Here is a 12,244-nt window from a genome sequence, read left to right as displayed (position 1 = left end):
AATAGAAGTGCGAAAACGTTTCTCCCAGCACTGAGTTACATGTCTGTTTTGCCCCTCACTACACAGCAAAACTTCACCAAGCTATTTCTCTGTTATTTTCTACGAGGTACCATCAGAGACTGGAAAAATCACATGATCGTCAAACAGAATGAAAGATTTGACAAGATTTTCCAAAAGCAGATGAAAGACTTTCCATTGCAGTTCATCTGGGATGTAAATGAAACACAAAATTAAGCCCAGCACACAGAATCTTAAGAAAGCACTTAGCAGGAAATACGTTAAATAATACATTTCAGTCTTTGACTCTGAACCATGTTGAAAAATCTCACTCATTAATTTCTATTAAAACCTTTATATTTTTGCCATTCATCCATTTTTGATCCACTGAGGATTCTTCATATCATTTTGGCATATAATCATGGAGAGCTGTACTCTTTACTTTTACATTTATTTACAAATTGATTATGATCTTCCAGACATATTCAGAATTTTAATTTTTGTGTAATAACATGAGTCAAACTTTCATTTCATTGAAGTATCACCAGAACAGAAAAACAAGCACCACATTACTCACCATCAAATTGGTATTAATTGATCAATACTTAAGTGCACATATAGTAATAACATTCATCAGGTGTCAGACAGATGAGAGGGGTGAGGAAGGCGACGGGTATATACACACCTAATGGGTGTGGTGTGCACTCTCTGGGGAATGGACAGGCTTTAAGCTCTAAATTGGGTGGGGCAAAAGCAATATATGTAACCTAAATATCTGTACCCTCGTATTATGCTGAAATAAAAAAAATTAGAAAAAATTATCTTAAAAATATAAAATAAAACAAAGTGATGGTTATCCCAATTACCATGATATGGCCATTTCTCATTGTATACATGTATCATAATAGCACATGTATACCCCAAAATATGTACAACTCTTCTAAGTCAGTAAATATTTTAAAGAACATCAAGAAAATTTATTGCATTGAGGGATATCCCTTCCATACCCCTTATATTTTGTTGAGAGTGTTAATCAAGAGTATATGTTCAATGTAAGACCTGATATAGCACGACTAGAAGGAAACATAAGAAAAGCCTATGTACATTGGTGTGGGCAAGGAGTTTTTATATATGACACCAAATGCACTGGCAAGAAGAACAAAAATAGATGAATGACTTGCATCAAACTAAATAACCATCAACAGAGTGAGTGAAAAGGCAACCTACAGAATGGGATAAAATGTTGTAGTGTATACCTGTAATGTATACTCAATAAAAATAAATACACTATTATAAAATATGCAAAAGCATGTATAAATCTTTAGAATATGGTATTGAGCAAAAATGACAACCACAAAAGTTTGGATATCATACATGTATGACGTTCAAATAGAGTAAAATTAATCTGTGGTTTTGCAATTCAGGACAATAGTTACCCTGCAGAGGGTAGTGACTGGCAGAGGGCACAAGAAAGGTGCCTGTATATCCATGTGTCACTAGTCATACAGTAGCCCTGTGTTCTTGGACGAGTTACATCAACTTTTGCCTTCACTTGTCATATCCATAGATAAAGATAATGAGTGCCTACTTTGTATAATTGTTGGGAGGATTACATAAGTTAATACATGCAAAAGACTTAGAGTGGAGCTAAACATTTAACTATTTTCCCAGTGTGTGCTAGATGTTATCATTGGTGGTGGCCGTGATAGTGTTATTCCACAATAATATTCAAAATATGTAGGGTCAGTAGGACACAGACACTGACAATTCAGAACAGACACTGCCTTAAAGCAGTGGGATGGGAGTGTTCATGTGTGCTGGCGGACATCAGCCCTGTTTGTATCACCTTTCTACCAACAGTTATGCAGAGAGTGATAGAGGTCATCAAATATTATTGACAGTATTTCTCATAGGGGCATTTGAGATCTTTTAAAATTAGTTGTGCAATTTTATATTATTGTAAATGTCTAAAAAAATGTGTATCATTTCTATAAAAGCATTTAAGGCAAACATTAATATGACTAAGATCAATTATATATACTCTATTCAGGAAATAGTGACACATAAATGCAATCAATTAAAAAGATGAAAACTCACCTGCAAGATACTGACCCACTGAATATACACACACAGAAGTCTAAATGTGCTGATAGTATTAAGTCCTAACATAAAAGTTAATACTGTTTCTAAACATGGACGGGATTTCCCCACTGCAAACAAACAAACAAACCAACCAAAAGAGACATATTTCAAAATCGCTGAAAACACAATATCAATTTTATCACAAATGGCAACCTAAAAAATGGCATGAAGACCTTTCAGGAAAATCACAGGAATGGATGGATTCAAGTGATACAGCAGAAGCAAGTGTATTAGTCACTAGATTATGTGTTAGTAAAAGCCACAAAAGCTGGGAACATATCAAAAATTTCTATCTGGATCCAAGCAATTCTCCAGAACAAATGTCCTCTAAGTACAGACCCTGCCTTCCAGAATGCCTTGATCTTACCACATTTCCATTACCACACATGGTCCCATGGCAGCGGAAGGGCAGGTTGAAGAGTTAGACAACCAGGTATTTGTGGGCAGAGTAATGTCTACCCCACAGGGTGCTCACTCTCCTCCCTTCTGGGCTTCTGGCCAACTGAATATATGTACAAACTTTGGACAAATAGATTTTGGGAAGGCAGCATCTTCTCATCTCTTCACTACCAACCTCCCATACTACTCGGCTCCAAGAGGGCTGAGGACAAAAAAGCAAAGTAGGGCATAGAAATACTATTACTGCTGAAAATAACTGCTCTCTTTCCTTACCTCTTGTACCACCTTACACTGACACCACATTCATTCAGCTAGTAGCAAACTGCAAAGGATGATATTGAATGTATTTTGCATACTGTCATATTCAGTACACTGTCTGGCTTCTGGGGACTCAGTTTTTAGAATCCATGGAATTCTTTGTATGATTGCTAGAATCAAAAATGTTAAAACACTTTAATTACACTATCATTCTATATTATATTTCATGTTTGTTAACTTAGTATTTTACAGAATTATAGACATAGGGTTGGCACTTAATAATTTCACGGGATATATACCTTGTCTCGAGAAGCAATAAATATTGGGTTTGTACTTCTCTAAGTTAGTTTTCCGCTCCCTTCCTCTTTTTGCTGTATCTTTTCCCACTCTCTTGAAATATCTGAATCATTGGTAGAATTGAGCTGACCTGAAGAGAGGCACGCCCATTGCCATTAGTCCCAACACACCCTGCTGTCTTCCAGATGCTCAGGCCACTCCCCACCTCCCTTAGCACTGCACGTGCATTTTGTATTTGAAAGAAAACATTTTTCTTTGTTTCTGTGTCCTTAGGAAACCCTGACATTGAGAGACTGATATGGCCATAAGAAATATAAGAGTGAGCAAAACGTCTCTGTGGAAGTGAGCCATGTGCATATTTTAAAGAGAATCAAACAGTTCTCTCCTTGATTTGATCCACTTTATCGTTGTTTGCTTTGGCTCCAGCAGTGCTGCACTAGGTGTTTGTGTTCTTAGTTCATTCAGTGTTTCAGTCGTTTGTTTCAGTTTTCAGTGTGCTTTCAGTACAGCCTGTTTTTCAAATCAATCTTTCCTCTTTTGCCTCTGTTTGTATAAGCTGCTATTCCTCATGACAACTGTGTGTCTTTTGAAGTTTAGTTTAAGGCCAAGTGAGAAGTAAATGGAGGTAAAGGTATAATAATTTCAGCTCTGCCAGTAGTAACTGTGTTATCTTGGGCTATTTTACAAAATCTCTCTGAGCATCCAAGTCCTTTTATGTGGTGTTATCGCAGTGATGACTCATCTTATAGAAGTTTATGAGACTCCTGTAGATTATGGGAACCAATGTGATCTTGGAACAAAATGGTGATCAAGTTGTAGTCATTTTCAATTTCCCAGGTCCCGACACTGAGAATATGGGTGATGATCGTATGTGATTACAGTAAAATTGCAGTGATAAGTGTGTTTATCTGCTTGCCATAGAGTGAGAGAGTGGAGAGTCTTAGCCAGGTATAGGAATGCCTGGGAGCTTAATAGGCAGAAAAATAATGGTGGGAAAAAGCTTTCTCCCAGCACCGAGGTACATGTTTGTTTTGGCCCTCACCACACCACAAAATTTCACTGAAGCAATTTCTCTATTATTTTATACCAGATACCATTGGAGACTGGAAAAATCACATGACCATTGAGCAAAATGAAAGATTTGATAAGATTTTCCAAAAGCAGATGAAAGACTTTCCATTGCAGTTCATATGGGATGTAAATGAAACACAGGGTTAAGCTCAGCACACAGAATCCTAAGAAAGTACCTTCAGCAGAAAATACATTAAATCATACACCTCAGTCTTTGACTATCTGAACCATGTTGTAAAATCTCACTTATTAATGAATATTAATACCTTTATATTTCTGCCATCAGGAGAGCTTCCCATATCTATGGATGCCCCCTTTTCTGATCAACTGAGGATTCCTCATATTGTTTTGGCATATAATCATGGATACTTATACACTTTACTTTTAAATTTACTTACAAATTGCCTATGATCTTTTTGTAACATTTAGAATTTTCATTTTTATGTAATAACATGAGTCAATCTTTCATTTCATGGCTTCTATTTTTATGTTTTAGTTTGGAGGACTGTTATTTCAAAAATATTCATATATTCATAAGTCATATCTTACATTTATTCTCATGCTGTAAGAATACTATTTATTTATTTCTTTTTATAGATAACAAGTTGACTCAACATCTCTTGTTGAATTGCACACCATTTTCTTACTGCTTCTCATAGACATTATTATTTTCTAAATAATTGTATAAGTTGACTCCAAATATGTTGTTCTCCTTTCATTACATTTATCAAAACCATGCCATTTAAATTTCTAAAATAATGTTATGAACTCTCATATAGAATCCTGCTGGAATTTTGTTGGTTATTGCTTTACATTTAAAAAGTAATTTAAAATTGACTTTATAAATTGAGATTGCCATTCAGCAATATTTTATGTTCATCTTCTATTTGTGTTTTTGCTCACATCAATTGTTAAGGATTAATGGTCCTGATAAAAACCATACCAAGTTGCAATTAAGTGTATTCTAAGCATGTGTATATCGAATTTGTAGCTAACAGGAGATATGTTTATTCTTTTGCATTTTCAAACTGATTGCTGCTGTTTGTGGATTTCACCTGCTCATCTATATTCTGGCATTCTGGTCATAGGCTTGGCTGAGTGGAAAGCAATGCAGTTAGTCTGAGGTTGGCAGTACTATAGATGGTGACACCACCAGCTGGCTGATTCTGCAGTTGCACTGGGACACCCACTCACTGGGTCTCCACCTGGGGCTGCTGGCTGACTCAGTCACTCTTATTTCAATTCTCCCTATCATTCTGTTCACCTTTCCTAAGAAACACACACACATTATTTCTATCATAATCTACTGCTTTAAAGAAGAATACAAGGGCCCTGACACCCTTGCACCAGGAGAGGATTCACCATTCCCCTTGTCCGTCCTTGTACACTGCCTTTGCAGGGCAATTGGGGTGTCCATCACCTTAGGCATTTAACATTTCTTTGTGTTGGGAACATTCCAATTCTGCTTTTTAAGTTATTTTGAGATATACTGTTATTATTGGTTATACTCACTTTGTTGTGCTGTCAAATATCCTTCATTCTATCTAAGTATCTAACTATATTTTTGTACTCATTAACGTTCCCCACTTTATCCATTCCTGCCTGTTTGCTACATTTTCCAGCCTCTTATAACCATCATTCTACTCTCTGTCTCTGTGAGATCCATTGTTTTTAATATTTAGCTTCCACGTATATGTGAGAACATGCAAGATTTGTCTTTCTGTTCTTGGCTTATTTCACATAACTAATGTTCTCCAGTTCCCTCTATGTTTTTTCAGATGACATGATTTCATTCTTTTTGTGACTATGTAATATTCCTTTGTTTATATGTACCCAAGTTCTTTATCCATTCATCTGCTCATGACCAATTACATTGATTCCACACTTTTTCCATTGTGAATAGTGCTGCAGAAAACATGGAGGGATAGATGTCTTTTCCATATCTTGAATTCCCCACCTTGGGTACATAAACAGCAGTGGGATTGCTGGGTCCTATGGTAATTCTATTTTGAGTTTCTTGAAGTACCTCCATACTGTTTTCCACAGTGGCTACACTAATTTACATTCCCACCAGCAGTTTATGAGGGTTCCCCTTTCTCTACATCCTCACCAGCATTTATTATTGCCTGTTTTTTGGGAAAAGCCATTTAAATTTGGGTGCAATGATATCTTTCTGGTTTTGACTTGAATTTCCCTGATGACTAATGATGTTGAGTTTGTTTAATATACGTGTTGGCCATTTCTATGTCTTCTTTTGAGAAGTATTTATCTAGATTTTTTGCCCACACTATAAATCAGGCTATTTTATTTTTTCCTACTGAGTTGCTGGAGTGCCTTGTCTATATAATAGTAATTCATCCCCTGTCAGATGAGTAGTTTCCAGTTATTTTCTCTCATTCTGTGTGTTGTGCCTTCCCTTTGTTGTTTTCTTTCCTGTGCAGAAGACCTTTTAGCTTGGTGTGATCCCATTTATCCAATTTTGCTTTGGTTCCTGTGCTTTGTGGGTATTACTGAAGAAGTTCTTGCTCAAATGAATGTCCTGACGCATTTCTTCCAAGTTTTCTTTTAGAACTTTCATAGTTTTAGGTCTCAGATGTAAGTTTTTAAGCCATTTTGATTTAAGTTTTGTATCGGGTAAGAAATAAGAGTCTAGTTTTGTTCTTCTGCATATCGTTGTCCAGTATTGTCAGCACCACTTATTGATGACACTGTCCTTTCCCCAAGGTATGTTTCTTGACACCTTTGTCAAATGTAAATTCACTATTGATGTGTGGATTTATTTCCAGGATTCCTATTATGTTACATCAGTCAATGATTTTGTTTTTATGCCAATGCCATGCTGTGTTTGTTACTACAGCTCTGTAATAATATTTAAGTCAGGTAATGTCAGTATTCCAGTTCTTTTCCTTTTGCTCACAATGGCTTTGGCTATTCTGGGTCTTTTGTGATTCCATATAAATTTTAGGATTATGATTTCTATTTCTGTGTACAATGTCATTGGTATTTTGATTGGGCTTCTGTTGTATTTATAGATTGCTTTGGGTAGTATGGACATTTCAGGAACATTGATTCTTCCAATTCATGAGCATAGAACATCTTTCCATTTTTGTCTTTCCTCTTCAAATTCTTTCATCAATGTTCTATAATTTGCATTGCAGAGTTTTTTCACTTCATTGATTATGTGTACTCCCAGGTATTTTATTTGTAGCTATTGTAAAGTGGATTACATTCTTGGTTTCTTTTTCAGATTATTTACTGTTGGTATATAGAAATGCTAGTAATGTTTGTGTGTTGATTTGCATCCTCTAAATTTACTGAATTTGTTTATCAGTTCTAGTAGTTTTTCAGTGGAATCTTAAGTTTCTCTAGACAAAATGTCATGTCATCTGCAGACAAGATATTTTGACTTCTTCCTTTCCAATTTGGATGGTCTTTCTTTGTCTTGTCTTCCATTACTATGTTGACTAACAAATGGTGTACATGAACATCCTTGTCCATCCTATATTATACAGAAAAGACGTTCAGTTTTTCCCTATTCAGTATGAAACTAGCTGTCATATTTCATAGATGGCTTTTGTTGTGTTGAGGTAGTTTGTTCCATATGCTTTTTTTTGAAAATTTTTTTCATGAAGGGAGGCTGAATTTTATTGAATGTTTTGTCAGCATCGATTGAACTAATCATATGATTTTTGGCCTCATTCTGTTGGTGTGATGTATGACATTGATTTGTGTATGATGAACTATCCTTAGATCTCTGGGATGAATCCCATTTGATTATGATGAATATCATAATTATGACCATATATGTGTCTTTTAAAAATAATTTTATTTTATTTTTCTCAAATTCTGTGGGTATAAATATAGTTAGGGTTACATATCTTGCCCTGCCCCCCCCCCGGCTCTGCCAGAGCTTTAAGCATGTCCAATCTTCAAGTGTTGCGCCCTGCACCCACCATGAAAGTGCATACCCTTCCCTTTCTCCCTCCTTCCACCAGCTCACCTCTCATTAACAAATTTTTTTTTTTTAGACATTTTGGTTACAATGTGTTTCTTTGCCTCTCCCTTAAGATATGGTTCTCCCTCCCCCAGGTCCCTGTTGAACACTACAATTATTTGAACACCATAGGTTTAGGTTGTCAGTGCCAATTTGATGGCGAGTAGATGTGTAGCCCATTTTCCAGGTCTGGTGTGTCTCGCTTTGTATAACAGGCTTAAGCTTAATCCAAGATAGCATAAATGGTGCTAGTTCACTATCGTTTCTTAGGATTGAGTAATATTCCATTGTGAGTATATACCACATTTTAGTTATCCATTCATGAATTGACGGGCACTTGGGTAGTTTCCATGACCGTGCAATAGTGAGTTGTGCTGCTATAAACATTCAGGTGCAGATGTCTTTATAATAGAGTGACTTATGTTCTTTTGGATAGATTCCCAACAATGCTATTGCTGGGTCAAGGGTATTTTTATTTCTAGTTGTTTGAGGTATCTCCAAATTCTTTTCCACAAAGGTCACACTAATTTGCAGTCCCACCAGCAGTGTAATAGTGTTCCTGTCTCTCCGCATCCTCACCAGCATTTGTTGTTTTGGGATTTCTTGATACAGGCCATTCTTACTGGGGTTAGGTGGTATCTCATTGTGGTTTTGATTGGCATTTCTCTAATGATTAGAGATGTTGAACATTTTTTTATATGTTTGTAGGCCATTATTCTGTCTTCTTTGGAGAAGTTCCTGTTCATTTCCATTGCCCTTTTCTTGATGGCTCTGTTTGATTTTTTCTTGTTTATTCTTTTAAGTTATAGATAGATTCTTGTGATTAGACCTTTATCGGAGGTGGAGAGAGCAAATATTTTCTCCTATTCTGTGGGATGTCTATTTTCTCTAATGGTGGTTTCCTTGGCAGTGGAGAAACTTTTTAATTTGATCAGATCCCATTTGTTTATTTTAGCTGTGGCGGTGATTGCCTTGGGGGTCTTCCTCATAAATTCTTTGCCTAGACCAATATCTGATAGGGTTTTCCCAACATCTTCTTCTAGGATTCTTAAAGTTTCATGTCTTAGGTTTAGGTCTGTTATCCTTCTTGAGTCTTTTTATAGCTCTTATCTTTCAATCTATTTTATCTGAGAGAAATATAGCTACTCCTGCTCATTTTTGTTTTTCATTTGCACAGAATATCTTCTTCCATCCCTTTATTTTCAGTCTATATATGCCTTTATAAGTGAGTGTGTTTCTTTTAGATGAGTAGAGTTCACACCTTTTTTCATACTAAACACTCTATGTCTTTTGATTGGAGCATTCAGTCCATTCACAATCAATGTTATTAGTGATGGGTACAGACATACTACTGCCAGTTTGTTATTTGATTTCTTGTTGTTTGTGTTCATTTCATTCTTCTTTTCTTCCTTTCTTTCTTTGTTAAATGTAATATTGTCTGGTGGTGTGATTTCATTTTTGTGTTTCATGTTTTTTGGTATCTGTGAGGATTTTTGATTTGATGTTACCAAGAGTCTTAGAAGAAGCATTTTATAACCAATCATTTTAAACATATGCCAACACTGCTCACAAACAAATAACCATAAAAGACAATTCTCACATAATTTCGACGCTTTAATAACTTTTCTCCATTTTTTAAAAGGTTATTCTTTCTATCCATATCTTTTTATGCTATCTTTTTGTACTACCTATCTTTCAAAAAGTTGTGTTATTTTTTTTCTTTTTTTTATTTCAGCATATTACCAGGGTACAAATGTTACAGTTATGTATATTGCTCCGCTCTCCCCTCTCAAGTCAGAGCTTCAAGCGTGATCTTCCCCCAAATGTTGCACATCTCACTCATTATCTTTGTATGTACCCATCCCGTCCTGCCCCTTCCCACCTGCCTAACACCCAATAAATGTTATTCCTATATGTCCACTTAGGTGTTGATCCGTTAATGACAATTTGCTGGTGAGTACATGTGGTGCTTGTTTTTCCATTATTGAGAAACTTTACTTACTAGAATGGTTCCAGCTCTATCCAGGAAAATGCAAGAGGTGCTATATCACCATTGTTTCTTAAAGCTGAATAGTACTCCATGGTATACATATACCACATTTTATTAATCCAATCATGTATTGATGGGAACTTGGGTTGTTTCCACAACTTTGCTTGTGAATTGTGGTACTATCAACATTCGAATGCAGGTGTCTGTTTTTTAGAGCATCATTTGATCTTTTGGGTGGATGCCAGTAGGGGGATTGCTGGATCAAAAGATAGATCTACTTGTATCACTGTAAGGTATCTCTATATTTCTTTCCACAGAGGTTGAACTACTTTGCAGTCCCACCAGCAGCGTAGGAGTATTCCTATGTCTCCACATCCACGCCAACATTTATTGTTTGGGGACTTTTTGATAAAGGCCATTCTTACTGGAGATAAGTGAAATCTCATTGCAGTTTTGATTTGCATTTCCCTGATGATTAGAGATGTTGAGCATTTTTTCATATGTTTGTTGGCTATTATTCTGTCTTCTTTTGAAACATTTCTATTCGTGCCCTTTGCCCACTTTTTGATAGGGTTGTTTGATTTTTCCTTGCTGATTTTCCTGAGTTCTAAATAAATTCTAATTATTAGCCCTTCATCAGATGTGTAGCTTGCGAAATTTCTCTCCCATTCTGCGGGTTTTCTGTTTGCTCTCTTGACAGTTTCTTTGGCTGTGCAGAAGCTTTTTAATTTGATAAGTTCCCATTTATTTTTTCTGTTTGCTCTCTTGACAGTTTCTTTGGCTGTGCAGAGCTTTTTAATTTGATAAGTTCCCATTTATTTTTTCTGTTGTTGCTGAGATTGCCATTGGGGTCTTCTTCATAAATTCTTTGCCTAGGCCAATGTTTAGAAGAGTATTTCCTACGTTTTCCACTAAATTCTAATAGTTTCACACCTAATGTTCAAGTCTGTTACGCAGCATGAGTTGATTTTTGTGAGAAGTGAAAGATGTGCATCCTGTTTCAGTCTTCTACATGTGGCTATCCAGTTTTAAGGAACAAGACCTTCCCTTTGGGGCCCTACAGCAAGTGAGGGATACTGTGATGGTAAGCTCCCTACCCGCCAGCCATCCCTGGTGCTGCTGGCCTAGTTATTCCAGGAGAAAGGGGCAGACACTGACGCTGAGAGACATAGACCCAGCTTAGGCTCCCCACTGGTGAATTAGGACTGACACTCCTCTCCCTGGTGGGGTCAGGGATTGAATTCCAGGGACCAGAGGTCAGACCTGCAGACCAGATCCTGTGCACCTAAGTCTTGCATTGCCAGAGGCACAGAAGGGATATTTTTGAAGGAGCCCACTAAGGTATGTGTGCCTTCAGGGGCAGATCAGCATGCTTGAGGACAACCCTTCTCCCAAGGGGGGCTGTGTGCCCAGCCCAGGCTGTGACCCTATACAGGGAATCTCCCAGCCTGTATCACAGCCAGGGAAGACCTGGTGGCATAAGGTCTGGCCTGCTGGCAAAGACCCAGGAGAAGCCATGGAGTTGGGGAGGGTGGAAAGGAGTGAGGCCTGTTCCAGACTTCAGGTCATAGACAGTCACACCCCTACATGCAGACTTTCTGACTGAGTGGGGCCATTCCAGCCCCTCCCTGACAGCTTTTCCTGGAAGCAGAGAACAGAACTTTCACCCCTGCTAACACCATTTGCTATGCTTGAGGGCAGGCTTACCCAACCAAGCTCCATCTAGACTCATTCCCAGTCCAGCCCTCACTGAGGTGGAGAATAGGGACACACCTGGAAGACTCAGGGCCCCACCGACCACCTGAGGTACTAGAGTGCCTCTCCAGAGGAATAAGCTATTTATAGGACCCAAAAACAACAGCCTACTCCTCTGAGTAAGCACTACCTACTGATAGGGAGGACATTCTGCACACACTTTTACAGCATCTACTGACTCATCATACAGGGTGTGGTCAAATCTCACCCACAAACACTACCTACTGCCTCAGAGACTAAACAAGGCGTGTCATTATCCAAATGAAAATCTAAAGGTAAAAAGCAACAACTGATTCACATGGGAAGAAATCAGGAAAGGAATTCTGGAAATATGAAGACTA

This window comes from Microcebus murinus, chromosome 5 (genome assembly GCF_040939455.1).
Source record: "Microcebus murinus isolate Inina chromosome 5, M.murinus_Inina_mat1.0, whole genome shotgun sequence".
Classification (NCBI taxonomy): domain Eukaryota; kingdom Metazoa; phylum Chordata; class Mammalia; order Primates; family Cheirogaleidae; genus Microcebus; species Microcebus murinus.
This window is presented reverse-complemented; position numbering follows the sequence as displayed.